Raw genomic sequence first — 20,104 nt, 5'->3', positions numbered from 1 at the left:
AATGGAATAGAATTGAAGATCCAGAAATGAACCCACACACCTATGGTCACTTGATCTTCGACAAGGAAGCTAAAACCATCCAGTGGAAGAAAGACAGCATTTTCAACAATTGGTGCTGGCACAACTGGTTGTTATCGTGTAGAAGAATGCGAATCGATCCATACTTATCTCCTTGTACTAAGGTCAAATCTAAGTGGATCAAGGAACTTCACATAAAACCAGAGACACTGAAACTTATAGAGGAGAAAGTGGGGAAAAGCCTTGAAGATATGGGCACAGGGGAAAAATTCCTGAACAGAACAGCAATGGCTTGTGCTTTAAGATCGAGAATCGACAAATGGGACCTAATGAAACTCCAAAGTTTCTGCAAGGCAAAAGACACCGTCAATAAGACAAAAAGACCACCAACAGATTGGGAAAGGATCTTTACCTATCCTAAATCAGATAGGGGACTAATATCCAACATATATAAAGAACTCAAGAAGGTGGACTTCAGAAAATCAAATAACCCCATTAAAAAATGGGGCTCAGAACTGAACAAAGAATTCTCACCTGAGGAATACCGAATGGCAGAGAAGCACTTGAAAAAATGTTCAACATCCTTAATCATCAGGGAAATGCAAATCAAAACAACCCTGAGATTCCACCTCACACCAGTCAGAATGGCTAAGATCAAAAATTCAGGTGACAGCAGATGCTGGCGAGGATGTGGAGAAAGAGGAACACTCCTCCATTGTTGGTGGGAGTGCAGGCTTGTACAACCACTCTGGAAATCAGTCTGGCGGTTCCTCAGAAAACTGGACATAGTACTACCGGAGGATCCAGCAATACCTCTCCTGGGCATATATCCAGAAGATGCCCCAACAGGTAAGAAGGACACATGCTCCACTATGTTCATAGCAGCCTTATTTATAATAGCCAGAAGCTGGAAAGAACCTAGATGCCCCTCAACAGAGGAATGGATACAGAAAATGTGGTACATCTACACAATGGAGTACTACTCAGCTATTAAAATGAATGAATTTATGAAATTCCTAGCCAAATGGATGGACCTGGAGGGCATCATCCTGAGTGAGGTAACACATTCACAAAGAAACTCACACAATATGTATTCACTGATAAGTGGATATTAGCCCCAAACCTAGGATACCCAAGATATAAGATATAATTTGCTAAACACATGAAACTCAAGGAGAATGAAGACTGAAGTGTGGACACTATGCCCCTCCTTAGATTTGGGAACAAAACACCCATGGAAGGAGTTACAGAGACGGAGTTTGGAGCTGAGATGAAAGGATGGACCATGTAGAGACTGCCATAGCCAGGGATCCACCCCATAATCAGCATCCAAACGCTGACACCATTGCATACACTAGCAAGATTTTATTGAAAGGACGCAGATGTAGCTGTCTCTTGTGAGACTATGCCGGGGCCCAGCAAACACAGAAGTGGATGCTCACAGTCAGCTAATGGATGGATCATAGGGCTCCCAATGGAGGAGCTAGAGAAAGTAGCCAAGGAGCTAAAGGGATCTGCAACCCTATAGGTGGAACAACATTATGAGCTAACCAGTACCCCGGAGCTCTTGACTCTAGCTGCATATATATCAAAAGATGGCCTAGTCGGCCATCACTGGAAAGAGAGGCCCATTGGACTTGCAAACTTTATATGCCCCAGTACAGGGGAATACCAGAGCCAAAAAGGGGGAGTGGGTGGGCAGGGGAGTGGGGGTGGGTGGATATGGGGGACTTTTGGTATAGCATTGGAAATGTAAATGAGTTAAATACCTAATAAAAAATGGAAAAAAAAAAAAAAGATCAGCCTTAGTCCATGGTGATCTGATGTGATGCGTGGGATGATTTAAATATTTTTGTATCTGTTGAGGCCTGTTTTGTGACGAATTATGTGGTCAATTTTGGAGAAGGTACCATGAGGTTCTGAGAAGAAGGTATATCCTTTTGTTTAGGATAAAATGTTCTGTAGATATCTGTTAAATCCATTTCTTTCATAACTTCTGTTAATTTCACTGTGTCCCTGTTTAGTTTCTGTTTACACAATTTGTCCATTAATGAAAGTGGTGTGTTGAAGTCTCCCAGTATTATTGTGTGAGGTGCAATGTGTGCTTTGAGCTTTACAAAGGTTTCTTTAATGAGTGTGGCTGCCTTTGCATTTGGACCATAGATATTCAAAATTGAGAGTTTCCCATGGAAGACTTTAGCTTTGATGAGCATGAGATGCCCCTCCTTGCTTTTTTGATAACTTTGGGTTGGAAGTCGATTTTATTCGATATTAGAGTGGATACTCCAGCTTGTTTCTTCAGACCATTTGCTTGGAAAATTGTTTTCCAGCCTTTCATTCTGAGGTAGTGTCTGTATTTTTCCCTGAGATGGGTTTTCTGTAAGCAGCAAAATGTTTGGTCCTGTTTGTGTAGCTAGTCTGTTAGTCTATGTCTTTTTATTGGGTAATTGAATCCATTGATATTAAGGAATATTAAGGAAATGTATTTGTTGCTTCCTATTATTTTTATTGTTAGAGTTGGCATTCTGTTCTTGTGGCTGTCTTTTTTTCGGTTTGTTGAAAGATTAATTTCTTGCTTTTTATACAGTGTGTTTTCCGTCCTTGTATTTTTTTTTCTGTTATCATCCTTTGAAGGGCTGGATTAGTGGAATATTGTGTGAATTTGGTTTTGTCGTGGAATACTTTGGTTTCTCCATCTATGGTAATTGAAACTTTGCCTGGGTGCTGTAGTCTAAGCTGGCATTTGTGTTCTTTTAGGGTCTGTATAACATCTGTCCAGGATCTTCTGGCTTTCATAGTCTGTGGTGAAAAGTCTAGTGTATTTCTGATAGGCCTGCCTTTAAATGTTACTTGACCTTTTTCCCTCACTGCTTTTAATATTCTCTCTTTATTTAGTGCATTTGTTGTTCTGATTATTATGTGTTGGGAGGAATTTCTTTTCTGGCCCCGTCTATTTGGAGTTCTGTAGGCTTCTTGTATGTTCATGGGCATGTCATTCTTTAGGTTTGGGAAGCTTTCTTCTATCATTTTGTTGAAGATATTTGCTGGCTCTTTAAGTTGAAAATCTGCATTCTCATCTACTCCTATTATCCATAGGTTTGGTCTTCTCATTGTGTCCTCGATTTCCTGGATGTTTTGAGGTGGGATCTTTTTGCATTTTGCATTTGCTTTGATTGTTATGCCGATGTTCTCTATGGAATCTTCTGCACCTGAGATTCTCTCTTCCATCTTTTGTATTCTGTTGCTGATGCTCACATCTGTGGTTCCAGATTTCTTTCCTAAGGTTTCTATCTCCAGCGTTGTCTCACTTTGGGATTTCTTTATTATGTCTACTTCCCTTTTTAGGTTTAGTATTGTTTGTTCATTTCCATCACCTGTTTGAATGTGTTTTCCTGTTTTTATTTAAGGACTTTTAACTCTTTAGCAGTGTTCTCCTATATTTCTTTAAGGAATTGGAGGCCCATACCTAAACATGATAAAAAGCAATCTACAGCAAACCAGTAGACAATATCAAAGTAAATGGTGAGAAGCTGGAAACAATCCCACTAAAATCAGGAACCAGACAAGGCTGTCTTCTTTCTCCATACCTATTGAACATAGTATATGAAGTCCTAGCCAGAGCAATTTGACAGAAAAAGGAGATCAAGGGGATACAAATTGGAAAGGAAGAAGTCAAAATATCACTTTGCAGATGATATGGTAGTATATATAAGTGACCCTAAAAATTCCACCAGAGGACTCATAAACCTGATAAACAGCTTCAATGAAGTATCTGTGTATAAAATTAACTCAAACAAGTCAATGGCCTTTCTCTACACAAAGGATAAACAGGCTGAGAAAGAAGTTAGGGAAACAACGCCCTTCACAATAGTCAGAAATAATATAAAATACCTTGGCATGAATCTAACTAAGGAAGTGAAAAATTTGTATGATAAGAACTTGGAGTCTCTGAAGAAAGAAATTAAAAAAGATCTCAGAAGATGGAAAGATCTCCCATGCTCATGGATTGGCAGGATCAATACAGTAAAAATGGCTCTCTTGCCAAAAGCAATCTACAGATTCCATGCAATCCCCATGAAAATTCCAACTAAATTCTTCAATGAATTAGAAAGGGCAATCTGCAAATTCATCTGGAATAACAAAAAACCTAGGATAGCAAAATCTCTTCTCAATGATAAATGACCTCTGGAGGACTCACCATGCCCAACCTAAAGCTGTACTACAGATTAATTGTTATAAAAAATGCATGGTACTGGTATATTGACAGACAAGTAGACCAATGGAATAGAACAAAAGACCCAGAAATGAACCTACACACCTATGGTCACTTGATCTTTCACGAGGGAGCTAAAACCATCTAGTGGAAAAAAGACAGCATTTTCAACAAATGGTGCTGGCACAACTGGCGGTTATCATGTAGAAGAATGTGAATTGATCCATTCCTATCTCCTTGTACTAAGGTCAAATCTAAGTGGACCAAGGAACTCCACAGAAAACCAGAGACAGTGAAACTTATAGAGGAGAAAGTGGGGAAAAGCCTCAAAGATATGGGCACAGGGGAATAATTCCTGAACAGAACAGCAATGGCTTGTGCTGTAAGATCGAGAACTGATAAATGAGACCTCATAAAACTGCAAAGCTTCTGTAAGGAAAAAAACAAAACAAAACAAAACAAAACCCCACCATCAATAAGACAAAAAGGCCACCAACAGATTGGGAAAGGATCTTTACCTATCCTAAATCAGATAAGGGGCTAATAACCAATATATATAAAAAACTCAAGAAGGTGGAATCCAGAAAATCAAATAACCCCATTAAATAATGGGGTTCAGAGCTAAACAAAGAATTCTCACCTGAGGAATACCAAATGTCTGAGAAGAACCTGATAAAATGTCCAGCATCCTTAGTCATCATGGAAATGCAAATCAAAACAACCCTGAGATTCCACCTCACACCAGTCAGAATGGCTAATTTCAAAAATTGAGGTGACAGCAGATGCTGGGGAGGATGTGGAGAAAGAGGAACACTCCTCCATTGTTGGTGGGATTGAAAGCTTGTACAACCCCTCTGGAAATCAATCTGGGGGGTTCCTTAGAAAATTGGACATAGTACTACTGGAAGATGCAGCAATACCTCTCCTCTTCTTATATCCAGAAGATGTTCCAACTGGTAAGAAAGACACATGTTCCATTATGTTCATAGCAGCCTTATTTATAATAGCCAGAAGCTGGAAAGAACCTAGATGTCCCTCAAGAGAGGAATGGATACAAAAAATGTGGTACATTTACACAATGGAGAATTGTCATTTTTAAGGTCGTATTTAGGTGACCATACTGTTGAGATTTCATGAGTGTAGTCTACTTATCACTTATTTGGAGCATAGATATTGATTTTGCATTTTCTTTGATTGTTATGCCGATGTTCTCTATTGAATCTTCTGCACCTGAGATTCTCTCTTCCATCTCTTATGTTTGTTGCTGATGCTTGCATCTATGGTTCCAGATTTCTTTCCTAGCTTTTCTATCTCCAGCGTTGCCTCACTTGGTGTTTTCTTTTTGTGTCTACTTCCCTTTTTAAGTCTTGGATGGTTTTATTCAATTCCATTACTTGTTTGGTCCTGTTTTCCTGCAATTCTTTAAGGGATTTTTGTGCTTCCTTTTTAAGGTCTTCTACCTGTTTAGCTGTGTTCTCCTGTATTTCTTTACGTGAGTTATTAATGTCCTTCTTGATGTCCTCTACCATCATCATGAGAGATGCTATTAAATCAGGAACTATCTTTTCGGGTGTGTTGGGGTGCCCAGGATAGGGTGGGGTGGGAGTGCTGCGTTCTGATGATGGTGAGTGGTCTTGGTTTCTGTTAGTAAGATTCTTACGTTTGCCTTTCACCATCTGGTAATCTCTGGAGATAGTTGTTGTAGTTATCTCTGCTTAGATCTTGTTCCTCAGGTGTTTATATTAGCCTCTATCAGCAGACCTGGGAGACTAGCTCTCTCCTGAGTTTCAGTGTTCAGAGTACTCTCTGTAGGCAAGCTCTCCTCTTGAGGGAAGGTGCCCAGATATCTGGTGTTTGAACCCGCCTCCTGGCAGAAGTTGTGATCCACTCACAGAGGTCTTAAGATCCCGTGGAGGGTCCTGTGTATACCTTGCGGTTATCAGCAGACTCCAAGCCGAAGGTACCTCGGTGCTGGCGGGGACCGGAAGGGACTTGTGCCCATGATCAGGCCAGGTGTTCTGCTTCCCTAATTAATGCAGTCTCAGGTCCTGTGCGATTGGATTGGAGTAGCAGCTGTGTTCCACACACTAGAGGTCTTAAGATCCCGTGGAGTGTCCAGTGGGTACATGGGAATGCCAGGGCCAATAAGTGGGAGTGGGTGGGTAGGAGAGGGGGCTTTTGGGGGACTTTTTGTATATCATTGGAAATGTAAAGGAGGAAAATACCTAATTAAAAAAAAAGAAAAGTTCATATGAAAACCTACTGATGTGGAAGCTTCCCCAAATATGAACACACACACACACACACACACACACACACACACACACACACACACACACACAAAACCACTTCTTGAGTTACTCTGTAACAGGATGACCATGCCTGTACTAGCCAACACATAGGCACATAGGCCAACAAATAAAATACCCAAGCCAAAAATGAGTTAGTTCTTTTGCAGTTGCTGTCAAGTAAAGTTGAATAGATCACCAATCATTACTGGCCATTGCCTATGCTGTTTGTTATTCTACAAAACCTGACATTGAGACCCTATTGTGAAGATACCACATGCTCAAGACATAGAACAAGGAGAAATCAAGCTGGTACTTACCTGGAAGTTTCATCCCTACCGGCTAGCTTTCATAATTCTGAGAAGCGCTATGGACACTACCATAGGAGAGAAGTAAACATCTCTCATACCCAGCTGTGAACCTACTGTCCTAACATAACAAGTCCACTGGTGTGAAGAGCTTTGGGAGGCTTCTTCCAGAAACTTGGCGCCAGGACAAAAAGAAGTAAACTCAAGGTGAGAATCTGACTTTGGGCCAGGACTCAGGAAATAGGCCCAGATTAAGAACATTTACATTTGAGTTTATGCAAAGCTCAGAGCAGGCTCAGCAGAGGTGTGTGAGGTATTCCTTTTGTCTTGGTCATCATGACTAGCCCCTAGAAAGTCGTTTACAGGATTTTGTTTATTGCCTTGCTTGTTCTTTGACCCTGAACTGATCTTATTATTTTGCATGTACTTAAAGTGGTACAAAAGCAGATAGGAAAATATAATCAACCAGCTTCAGCCTCAGAACTGGCTTGGGCCATGCTACAGTGTTGTCTAATTGTCTTTTTTTTTCTTTTTAATCCTTTAGCCTGCCCTGGGGAACCTGTTGATTGACTGAACTGGCTTGGTCACACTGGTCCCATAATGGTAAATTTGTCACGGGAAAACAGGTTTCTTATGAGAGTTAAGACCTGCTCCATGAATGAGAAAACACAAATGAAAAAGAAAGGATATGATTGATCCTAGGAATGAATGGTGGAAGAGAAAGTGTATTGTAGATTGGTGGACAAGCACAGGCAGAAACACACAAGTACATCTGGGAGAGTTCATAGTGGTCAAGACCTTGAACTATGTAGGGAGAAAGGGAGGGGGAAGGAAAAAGGGGAACCAAGTAAAGCAGTCTGGAAGCCAGAAGTACAAAGGAGCAAAAATGGCAGAGAGGCAGAGACAGAGAGAGGAACAGAGAGAGTAGATAGCCAAAATGTCTGGATTGTATAGGAAAGAGCCTTTGGGGTGAAGGGCAGCCCCTGGGCTAGAAAGGTCAGAGTGGAGAGGGAATTATGCCAGCCATACCCTGATACAGGAAGGAACTGAGTGATGCTTTGAGAAGCTGGAGGCCGGGTCTGCTTTGATATGTTAAATTAGGCACCTCCGATGCTGGTTCCAGCTTTGAAACTTAACCTATTTGCTACCTATATCTGATACCATTATTAGGGAATAAAGTTGTGACCAGACTTGTATGACTCCGGGGAGCCTTAGCTTACCACGGACCCCCTGAGTGAACCACGTGGAGCTGGAATTGATGCAAAAAGCAAGAGGAATTTATTGTTCCAGTGCACTGGGGTGGTCCCAGACCCGAAAAAGAGGTAGAGACCCGCAGTACCCATTCGACAAGTTTTTATATGATTTCCAGGAACAGAATAAAGCACCAGCAATTAGGCACAATGATTGGGGGAACAGTGCACCCTTTAAACTGATTAGTCTTTTAAGGAATGAGGTGACAAGGACTTCCCTTGTCTGAAGATGGGCAACAGTCAGTCTTGCGGAATGTGTCCCCAGTCACAGGTTGGTTCCTGCCCTGTGGTCTGAGAGATGTTAATTAGCCTCTCTGTTCCGGAGGGACAAGTGTTTCATGGCCTTCCCAAAGTTCCTAAGCTGATCTTTTCAGAGTCATAGGCCCTAGTGGAGAACATAATGTAATTACTCTGCTAACTGGACATAGTATTCAACAACTCCTAATGGCATAATAGTTACATGCATAGATTAGTGCATCTCTAAGCCTTCCTTGCAAAAGCTTCCTTTTTCAAACGAAGATAATAGACAAAAAGAACCCCAATTTGTCAAAATGCAGAGAACAAAGGACCACTAAATGCTCAGTCATAAATAGCACACCAAAATCACATATCCTTCTCAGGGAACATCATGAAGTCATGAGTGGTGTCAAACACCTTTAATCCCAGTTTCTAGGAGGCAGAGGTAAGATGATTCCCCTTCAGGCATAGTATACAGGGGGGAAATAATCAGGGTGAGGTAAGAAAGAAATTTTGCTCAGACCAATTTTATTATAACTGGTGCTGGACAAGACTTCTAGAGTCTGGCCCAGGTCATTTTATTTTATCCATATTTAAGCATAGCACAATTTGTGGGAAAAAAAGTATTCAGATAACAACTCCATCCCAAGTGCACAGCAATTTAAGCCATGCTTACATTGAGATTCTTTACAAAGTACATCTGGCTTCTTTCACAAGAATGGGTACGGTTGACTGATAAATAGCACAGGAGATTTAGAGTCTAGGATGACTGAGGTAAACATGCCTGTGGATTTCAGGACTGGCCTGGCCCTAAGATAACATGGAAGTCACTTAAGCTCTATCCATACGATGACTTTTATGACCTAAAAGCAGTGCTCATGATTTAGGGGGGAAAGGTCAAAGATATCTAAGATAAATAAATTCTAAAGATAAGGACAATGCCTGTCTCACCAGGCAGCAAAAGCTCACCAGGTTGTAAAATGACATCATTCCTAGCATTCCAGGAAGAATGGCTGCACACTTCATTTCATTGAAAATGAGGTAAGCTGTGTGTTTAACTTTCCTGGCTACTCCAGTGCTTATCTGTGTTTACAAGGCTTTTTTTGACCTCAATGAGCAGGTAGGCAAATCTCTTTGAGACCAGCCTCAAACATGATGAGTTCTTGGACAGCCAAAACATAGTGAGATGCCATCTAAAACAACAACAGCAACAAGATTTTTTAAAAAGTATGGAGCACTGGGCGTGGTGGCACACTCCTTTAATCCTAGCACTCAGGAGGCAGAGGCAGGTGGATTTCTGAGTTTGAGGCCAGCCTGGTCTACAGTTCTAGGACAGCCAGGGCTATACAGAGAAACCCTGTCTTGAAAAACCAAAAAAAAAGAAAGAAAGATAGAAAGAGAGAGAGAGAGAGAGAGAGAGAGAGAGAGAGAAAGAAAGAAAGAAAGAAAGAAAGAAAGAAAGAAAGAAAGAAAGAAAGAAAGAAAGAAAGAAAGAAATTGGAGCAGACTAGATGTCTATCAGTAGATGAACAAATACTGAAAATGTGGTATATTCACACAACAGAATACTATTCAACTGTTAAGAAAAGTAAAATTACAAAAACCTCAGCTAAATATATGGAGTTAGAAACATCCATCCTATGTAAGATAACCCACTCAGGAAGAGAAGCATTACATGCTTTCTTTATGTGTGGATGCTAGCTTTTAAACTTTTCATAAGTGTATTCCATTCAGAATATTTTTGAAAGGCAGGTAGATAGTAAGGGACCAGAGGGGAGGAGTGGATCTTTCAAAAATATAGAGTTATCCTTGAAATTATACGGGGAAATTATACTGGGATAATTAAATTGGGAGGAAGATGGCAGGGCAAGGTAGATGTGGGAATATGGAGCACAATAGAAAGCAGTAATGGCCTTTTGATAAGACATAGCAAAACATACTTCTACAGAAGTGTTGGGAGCTATTAAGACAACACTATTGTCCTGATCTCTGGATTGGGCCTCTCCCCCCAAGAAGAAAAGGGGGTAAAAAGCAGGCCACCAATGCACCATTCTGAGAACAACCACAGAATATTCCAGCCCTAAGTCAGCGCCAGATGTCCTGACCACACCCTGATACCACCAAGTTCCTGCTTCCCCATGTAGCTGCCAAAAGAAAAATTTCCACTGCCCCACCCCTCCCGCTGATAAGTACTTGTACTTCCCCTTTTGCTTGTGCATTTCTACTGCCCACCCCTCCTGCCGATAAGTACTTGTACTTCCCCTTTTGCTTGTGCATTTAAGCCTTGGGCCTTTCTCAATACAGTGAAACCTTGATGTTAATCAGACTGCTTCCGTGTGTCATTCATGGCACAAGGTTCTCGTCTTTCTCTACCCCCTATTTGGTTCTTAGGAGAAGGTCCCCTTGAGACCCTCGAATAACTGGACCTGCTGGACTGGTCATAGAAGCTTCATAAAATTTATACATTTATAAAAAGGATTTAAATAGAATTACCTTATTTTTTTAATTGGTTATTTTCTTTATTTAAATTTTAAATGTTATCCCCCTTCCCAGTTTCCCTTTCATAAACCCCCTGTCCCTTTCCCCCTCCCCCCTGCTTCTTCTATGAGAGTGTTCCTCCACCCACCCACCTACCCACTCCCATCTCACTGCCCTAGCATTCCCCTATGCTAGGGCATCAAGCCTTCACAGGACCAAGGGCCTTTTCTCCCATCACCTTATAATGAGAAATATAATGACGCAAGTGCTACCAAATAAAACCTCTAGTAGCAGGAATGAATTATAGTTGTTAAGTCATTGGCCAAAGTTACTATAAGTTAACACAGTTTACTTTGATATATAATAGTAAAAAACCTATATGTAATTAGAACAATAATCTACTTTCTTTTTCATTTGCTAGCATCTCAGGAGAAATCTGCAGTGTTCTTTATTTCACTTCCTATCATGTTCACCAATATTAAGTTCCTAGTATGAATTCTTCCAAATCCTATTGTATGATATTAGAAGCAATATCCACTTAAAATATACATAGAGATATTTTGAATTTTTCCATATTTTAACATGTGAGATTATAGTATATACATTAGTTTATAACTACAAATTTACAAAATAGTTGTAAACTATCTTCCTTGTAACTATATATTATATAGTTCACAGTATGTACCACAATATACTCAACTATTCTTTTGTAGGATATTATCATTTTTGTTCAGCTACTTTGCTATTATAACCAATGTTGTAATAACAAGTGAATGCAATCTAATATTGACACGTCTAACTCTATTGATTGTCAGAGATGGTGGTGCATATTTGGTACTCTCTCTTGCTACTGAATTCATATATTTTGAATTTACCTGAAGAAGCATGAAGTATATTATCCAATAATGTGGAGTACTATCCTTTAAGACAGTGAAAATTCAGGTGGGAGTGGGTGGGAGGGTGGGAGAAGACCCTCAAAAAAGCAGAGGGAGGGGGATGGGATAGGGGTTTTCGGGGGAAAACCAGGAAAGGGGATAACATTTGAAATGTAAATAAAGAAAATATCCAAGAAAAAAAATTATATATATAAAAAAAGACTGTGAAAATTCTTCCTTGTCTGTTTAATATTAATATTCTTCTAAAAAATAACTCTCTGTGGATGTGTGCAGAGACTTGATGTGACAGGGTGGGGGGATACCCAGGGATCCCCACCAGCTCAGAGGAGAAAGGGAGGGGGAATGGGAGATAGAATCGTGGGAGGGGGTAATGAGGAGGGGGCAGTGAGCAAGGTGTAAAGTGAATAAGTAATAAATAAATAAATAAATAAATAAATAAATAGAAAACCTCTCTTCTATCAAAAAGAAATTATTTTAAAATTATAGAAAATTTGAAAAATGATGTAAATAATACTCTAATATGAGTCAGGCCTAAGTACACACCTTTAATCCCAGCACTCAGACAGCAGAGGCAGGTGGACCTCTGTGAATCTGAGGCCAGCCTAGTAGGCTACACAGTGAGTCTCTGTCTCAAAACAAAACAAAGTAAGCAAACAAACAGAAAAACTAAGGTTGTTTCCTTTTAAGTTCCTATAGGAGTAGATGGCAATGATTTTGAGTTCAGTTGTAATGGAAATATACAAAATTTCCTACTGAGTAGAACTGGCCATTATAAACATTTTGCAATACATTAGGTTTTTGTTGTTCTGTTTTATATTTAGTTTTTTGTTTGTTTGCAATTTTGTTTTGAGACAGGGTCTCACTACGTAGCTCACGCTGTCCTGGAACACACCATGTAGACCAATCAGACCTCGAACTCATTGCCTGCTTCTAGCTTCCTAGTGCTGAGATTAAAAGTGTGTTCCACATTTGACTAGTTGTTGTTATAATTTGCTTTTTTTTAATCTAATGGTCTCTAATTCAGAGAGGCTTCTATGACCTTAATGAGGAGTAAGGGTTACACTTATCTGTGGAGATAAGGACAAATACTTGCAATGTAGTTAGGGATTATGCTGGTTTAGTAAAATGACAGTTGTAGGTTTTCCTCCAAGATCCATGACATCACTAGCTTTGAGCAGATGACTAGGTTTCCAGTACTAGTCATAATTTTCCTCTTGCAGAAAGATTATAATAGTCAGAGAAGCAGGGACTTTTATGAGATGGTGTCTTCTAGTAATGTCAGGAGCTACTACACCCATATAAAGTCTAGAATACAACCAATTTAAGCTATCCCCTATGAGTTTACACATAAATGAGACTCAGACTATGGTTATTTAATTTGGCATTGGTAATTACTGGGGGATCACCCCTAATCTACTAATTGCTGGCCTAGCTACTTCCCTAGCAAAGGATCCCAGATACTTGTTGTTTCTTATGGCCAAGTGTTCATGGTTCCTCTCCCCCATGGTGGCTTCCTCTTCTCTCCTGTTCTTCCTCTCCTCTTCTCTGTCTCTCTTGCATTCAGGTCACTCCAAACCTTTAATCTTCCAGTAAATGTTTGTAGCTAATTGTATTTAACCTGTAATTTTAAATCAAGGAATAAGGTTTGCACAATAAAGCCAGTAAAGCTGAGAATTCACTCATAGACTTAGATCTTTGGGTACAGAATTAGCATTACAATACATAGACCAAACCTCAAATCTATACAAAGAACTACAGGCAACTAAAGAATGCTGAAAGGGGGTGAAATTCTTTCCCTGTGAAAAAGATACAACTGATTTTCCTAAAAAACTTGCATACAAGTAACATTATACATACTGAGCAGGTTGTATTAGGAATTTGTATGTATATGCATATACATGTATGCATAAATATACGTATGTAATGATAATTAAGGTAAAAAGAGGCAATGGGTGAGAAATAGTGCAAAGAGAGTATATAGAAAGACTTGAAGGAGAAAAGGAAGGGGAAATGGTATAATTGCACAACAATCTCAAAATATAAAAGAAATAATATTTACAAAAACCAAGTCCTGAACAGTGTAAATAATAGATGACATATCAAAAAATAGGAGTTGAATCACATGGGGACTGACCCCAGATGAAGGGTTTCAAATAATCAACTGTTGTGAGAGGAAGAACCATCTTTCCACAAGGATGAATCCCTGAATGGTTGGTTATATAACACCAAATGGTCAGTCTTAGAAATATACACTTGTCCCCATTTAAGGACCTCATTTGTCTCCATTTTGAGGACCAGGCCTGGTATCAAAAAAGGCCATAAAGCACCAGCTTCAAGAATAGACCATAGTAAGTCCCAGAAGCTTAGGTCAGAAGACACCAGCTGTAGGAACAGACCATAAAATCCAGAACAAGATCATCAAACCCTCTCATGCACTGGGCTGTCCTAGTTCATCAAGTGGTTGAATGATCATGATATAGGTATGTAGAACACTCATTACCTATAACCGTGCCCCCCCCCAGCAACCACTAATGAAATTTTAGATTACCTAATTCTTCTAGAGAGTTCCCAAGTTCCCTGTAAAAGGCCTGCATGCCTTTATGTGGGGGTTGCCATTTCAAAGAATTGTTAACCCCCAAATGCTGGTTATTTCTACAGAATAAAAGCTCTTTGTTTTTGCATACTATCTGAGCCTGGGGTCTACCTTCAGTAATTTTTGGACCCTTATAGTATTAAGATGCTTTTCCTCATTTTTATTTGTATGTGTGGATGTGAGAGAAGTGGGAATGCTTGTGCCTTACCATAACTGAGGAGGTCAGAGGACAACTTGCAAGTTTCCTTCTCCCCTTCCAGGACAGGGGTCACAGGGAGGGAACTGAGGCAAGTGGCTTTAGTTACTGAACTACTTCACCAGGCCATTAAATCTAAGAGGTGAGCAAGAATTTCATAGATGCTAATTCCCTAAGGAACTGCATCCATTGTAAAGGGAAATACTTAAAGAGAAAATACCAGAATAAGCTTATGATTTATTTTTTAAATGACAGTTTAAGACCCACGTAGCCCTCTTTCACTGTGGGTTAGGATTCTAAGGGTAATCATCTCAGGTGTAAATATTAGATATAATCTATCTAAATATGACGTATGGCATATCTATTGATTGGTTGCTATGCTATGAAGACAGAATAAACACACTCTTATATTGCCTTGGATATAGACTGCTTTACAAAAGTAAGTAGGTTAATATTCTCTTATACATTAAATGTTGAATCAAAATGATCATGCTTCTTTTAATATTTTGTCATTGTTTTCATTGTCTTAAAAGTAGTTGTGTGGTTAAAGTAAATAGCTTGTGCTGGGCGTGATGGCGCACACCTTTTATCCCAGCACTTGGGAGGCAGAAGCAGGCAGATTCTGAGTTCGAGGCCAGCCTGGTCTACAGAGTGAGTTCCAGGACAGCCAGGGCTATACAGAGAAACTCTGTCTCAAAAAAACAAAACAAAAAAGAAAAGTAAATAGCTTGTGTTTCAGATATCATGTGACAGAGGCAAGCAGATCTCTGAGTTCAAGGCTAGCCTGGGACAACAAGTTCCAAGTAAACAACAGCTTCGGTCCAGGCTTGGTGGTAGATACCTTTAATCTGGGCCATACCTTCTGCTGGAGGTATACATAAGGACAATGGAAGAAGGAAGGCTTCCTTCCTCTCTGCCTGCTTGCACTTGCCAGCACATTTGTTGGAACATACTTTGTTAGGATTCCAGTTTATTAGGATTCCAGTTTATACAGACCAGCTAGAACAAGTAGCCTCATGGGACTGAGCAACTACTAGATTCTTGGACTTCCTATTCACAGTGGCCCATTGTTGGGTTAATTGGACAGCAGACTGTAAATATTCCAATTATTTTTCCTTATCTATAAAGATATCCTATAAGTTCGGTGATTCTAGAGAACTCTGACTAATACAGGCTGGTTGACAGTTTAGAAGGTTTAGTTCTTTATTGCATGCAAGTAGACATGGTGCTGGAAAAAGAGAGAAGAGATGCCACAGCAGAAAAAGTTTGAGAGCCACTAAGCCTGGCTTGAGCTTCTGAGACCTCAGCCCATCTTCAGTAACATGCTTCCTCCATTGTGGCAACACCTACTTCAACAAGGCAACACCTCTTAATAGTTCCACTCCCTGGGAGCCTATGGGAGTATATGGGAAAGGTTTTCTTTCAGACCACCATACTATCAGTACATCCTAAATATTTATTCATAGGGCTTTGGATCAGATTATTGGCTATTTTCTGTGTTTGATTTTGCTATATCATACATTTGTTTGTTTGTTTGTTTGTTTGTTTGTTTTGTTGTTATTGTTCTTTTTTCGAGACAGGGTTTCTCTGTGTAGCCCTGGCTGTCTTGAAACTCACTTTGTCGACCAGGCTGTCTTAGAAATCCTTAGAAATCTGCCTGCCTCTGCCTCCCAAGTGCTGTGATTAAAGGCGTGTGCCACCATGCCTGTCTCATATCGTACATTTTTAATGAACCAAATATGAACTCAGGAACAGATTTATGACAATTTAATAAAATAGTATACTATTACTCCAATATTTGTTAAGTAGACCTAGTCTTAGTTCAAAAATTAGAAATTGATTATTTTTCCCCTCAGAATTTAAGGCATTTCACAAAAATTTACATTCTGATGAATATTTTATTACTAGTACTTGTGGAACTATTCTTCTAAAACTCAGAGACTCCAGGTCCATCCATTTGCCTAGAAAGGACCCTGTTATAGCTGTCTCTTGTGAGGCTATTCTTGGGGCTAGCAAACACAGAAGTGGATGCTCATAGTCAGCTATTGGATGGATCACAGGGCCCCCAATGGAGGATCTAGAGAAAGTACCCAAGGAGCTAAAGGGATCTGCAACCCTATAGCTGGAACAGCAATATGAACTAACCAGTACCCCCCAGAGCTCATGTCTCTAGTTGCATATGTATCAGAAGTTGACCTATTTGTCCGTTAGTGGAAAGAGAGGCCCATTGGTCTTGTAAACTTTATATGCCTAAGTACAGGGGAACGCCAGGGCCAAGAAGTGGGAGGAGGGAGGGGAGTGGGGGGGGGAGGGCATGAGGGGGCTTTTAGGATAGCATTGGAAATGTAAATGAAGAAAATACCTAATTAAAAAAAGAAAAGAGAAAAAATTCAGAGACTGAGAGAAAGCAACATTCACTGCAAAATTAAATTTTACACATTAAAGACAGTAATACAATTAAATAAGCAATAATCATGTATTAGATAAAAAGAAAAACTAGCTTTAAATTATATAATGTCCTCAGAAAACACGAACAGGAAAGGGGGAAATGAAATAATTTTAATATTAAGCTGTGGGGCCTAGGAGTTAAAAGATAAGATTGAAATTGATTTTGTTCTATATGTCAGTCTTAAGAAATTTACATAGCTATAACCACAGTTCTTTTCCAATAGCGTAAAGCCTTAAAGAAGTGGGGGGGGGGGAACCACATCCAATTGAAAGATCAGGGAAAGGTCAGTAAAAATTAGGTTGAAACTAGGTCAAAATGGCAAACAAAGTGCTAGCACATTTCTCCCTTCAAAGTTTCTCCAATGGAAAGAAAAGAGAATTCGGGTACACAGAACAATTTTATCAGTGTATTGGGGGCTAGGTGTGTTGTGTTTTTAAAACAAATTCCTGAAAGATGAAAAGCAGATGAAAGGGTCACTGAAAGTGACCCGTCCAGCAGGTCCAGTTATTCGAGGGTCTCGAGGGGACCTTTTCCTAAGAACCAAATGGGGGGAGAGAGAGACGGAAACCAAGTACAAGAACGACATGGAAGCAGTCTGAGTAGCATCAATGTCTCTCTGTATTCAGCAAGGCTTAAATGCACAAGCAAAAGGGAAAGTACTTCTCAGCAGGAGGAATGGGGCAGGGGAAATGCACAAGCAAAAGAGGAAGTACTTCTCAGCAGGAGGGGTGGGGCAGTGGAAATTTTTCTTTTGGCAGCTACAAGGGGAAGCAGGAACTTGGTGGTATCAGGTTACATCTTGTGGTCAGGACATCTGACGCTGATTTAGGGCTGGAATATTCTGTGGTTGTTCTCAGAACGGTGCATCAGTGGCCCGCTTTGACCCCCTTTTCTTCTTGGGGGGAGAGGCCCAATTCAGAGATCAAGACAATAGAGTTGTCTTAATAACTCCCAACATGAAAGGATTTAAACTAAAGAAATTAACCAAAGGATATAAATATCGCAGAAAAAAATGGAGGATTCCGGGCTAGGTTAAAAAACGGTTTTGCAAAGACCATGAAGCCAGAACGAATTGATCACCCTGAGTTCTGTTCTAGTGGAACAGAACTCTAAAACAGTGGAAGGGGATAGGTTGTAGGGAGGGGACTCTTTGCAGGGAGGAAGCTGGTCTCTGGGAAAGGGGAGGGAACTATTATTGCTGAAGCCTTTGGCTGAATCTCAAGGTGGCAAAGGATCTTGGCCTCCAGAGAGCTAAGCTGAAGGACCCGGGAGCACACCAGCAGCACCAGGACACCAGCAACAGTCACTTCATCTGCCCAGTCATGGGCTCACACAACTCTTGCCTCCTGCAGCAGGAGGATCTTTCTTTCTCACCTCTGGCAAGCTCTCCCTGGGCTGGACTCCTTCACCTCTCCTCAGGCTTTTAGCAGAAGTGGCCACAAGGTGTCCGGAGCCCCTCTGGCAGCCACTATCTCTGGCAGTAGGACACTAGAAAGGGCAGGCTAAAAGGTGGGTGTCCTGGAGCAGTGGTGGTGGTGGAGGGGGATGGGACTGAGCCCCTCAGGAGAAACAAAGTAGCAGTGGGAACCCCCGCCCAGGGGAAGACAAAGGGGAAGAGTTGGGAGGGGGGATCTGCAGTGAGCAGCAGAAACTGGGGATGTCCTTCAGAGCCAGACTGAGGTTCTGGAAAGAACAAGGTGGATTCCGGAGGTGGGTACCTGGAAGCAGCCAGGGAAAACAGAGGGGACTGGGGGCAGCAGGCAGGGAAGCTCAGGACACTAAAATGAAGGGAGGAGAGGCACTTTACAGCTCTTCCTGACTTCCAAACAGATTTGCAACTATCCTATGGGGGCAGGGCTCTAGACTCAGCAGAGCACCTAGTATCTGGGAAAAGAACAGCCAGTCACTGAGGAGAGTCTCTTGTTCCCCTTTTGGGGAATTCCTGATTCTGTTGGACACCAGACAACAGCTTTGCCACTCTCTAGTACTTCCTTCACAGGGGCCCTAGGGAACCGCAGAGACAGCACCACACAACCAGGTGCCAGGGCAGGTTTCAAGCTTCATCCTCAGGTTCTTGGCAACAGCAGTTAGGAACCAGCAAAAAGCATGGAGGCACTCACTGGGAAAAGTTCATCATTTACCCCCATAGTCAACTGTCTCTCCCCCTTTCACACTGCAGCCTTGGAGCCCTCCAGGACCGAGGAAGCAGAAGGGCAGGAAAGCTGCATAACAGGACATGGAAAGTTCAAAACTGACCAAGAAAAGAGCTGGTCGGAAGAGGCAGAGGAGCAGATCTCCAGCCCTGCCCCAAAGGAACATTGTGGGCTGCAGAATTTCTCATGAGAGGAAAGAAGGAGATGAGCATATCACACAGTGGAAAGGGACTGTGCTGGATCAGGTGCCTATAAACCCCTCCCTGTACCTGGAAAAAAAGATGGGATTGACTGCATGTATGGGCTGGAATTTCACACAGATAAGAGGGTATTGTCCCTAAAAGTTCTTTCTGACAAAGTGGCATCATCCCGAGTCACTGATGCCAGCCTTGCTGATGCCATAGTGGGCAAAGCAGTTAATCATCTATTTGAGGGTAAGCATGGCTCTAAGGACGAGTGGAGCAGGATGGTCCTGGGACAAGTGTCTATCTTGGATAGCAACTTTTATATTACTTATGAGAGAGATCCTGTATTATACATGTACCAGCTTCTGGATGATTATAAAGAGGGTGACCTCCTTATTGTGGAGGTGTTCAGTGATCTCCCTTCTTTAGACATCGACCTGGAGCTTGTGGATAGCCTGATAGGAAAACACGTGGAATACACCAAAGATGACCGCTCCAGGAGGGTCAGAATGGTCATTCACCAGGTTGAAGCCAAGCCTACTGTACTTCATCAAGTTTGAAGATGATTTCCATATCTATCTCTACGACCTGGTAAAACACTTCTAACCATTTGTTACTGCATTATCACAACTACAGAAATAAAGTTAATTTCTTTGGAAATAAAGTTGAAATTGTAATTTCCAGATGGGCTCAGGTTGCTGTTCTAGAGTGTGTCCTGGGCTCAATGCAAACATACCAGTTTTCCTGAAGAATGCAGGCTTCTGTGGGTATGGCATGCTGTCTGAAGCACTCTGCTGGGTGTGTTTGGTGAGTGGAAAATGGACGGAAGGAGCAGCTGTC

The 20,104-nt window shown here is 41.1% G+C and overlaps 1 pseudogene; it reads left to right on the top strand.

Moving 5' to 3' along the window:
* Positions 1-19,162: 19,162 nt before the first annotated feature.
* Gm46671 lies at positions 19,163-19,870 on the top strand (annotated as a pseudogene).
* The last annotated feature ends 234 nt before the right edge of the window (positions 19,871-20,104 follow it).

Source organism: Mus musculus, chromosome X, assembly GCF_000001635.26.
Source record: "Mus musculus strain C57BL/6J chromosome X, GRCm38.p6 C57BL/6J".
NCBI classification, from domain to species: domain Eukaryota; kingdom Metazoa; phylum Chordata; class Mammalia; order Rodentia; family Muridae; genus Mus; species Mus musculus.
This window is presented reverse-complemented; position numbering and strand designations above follow the sequence as displayed.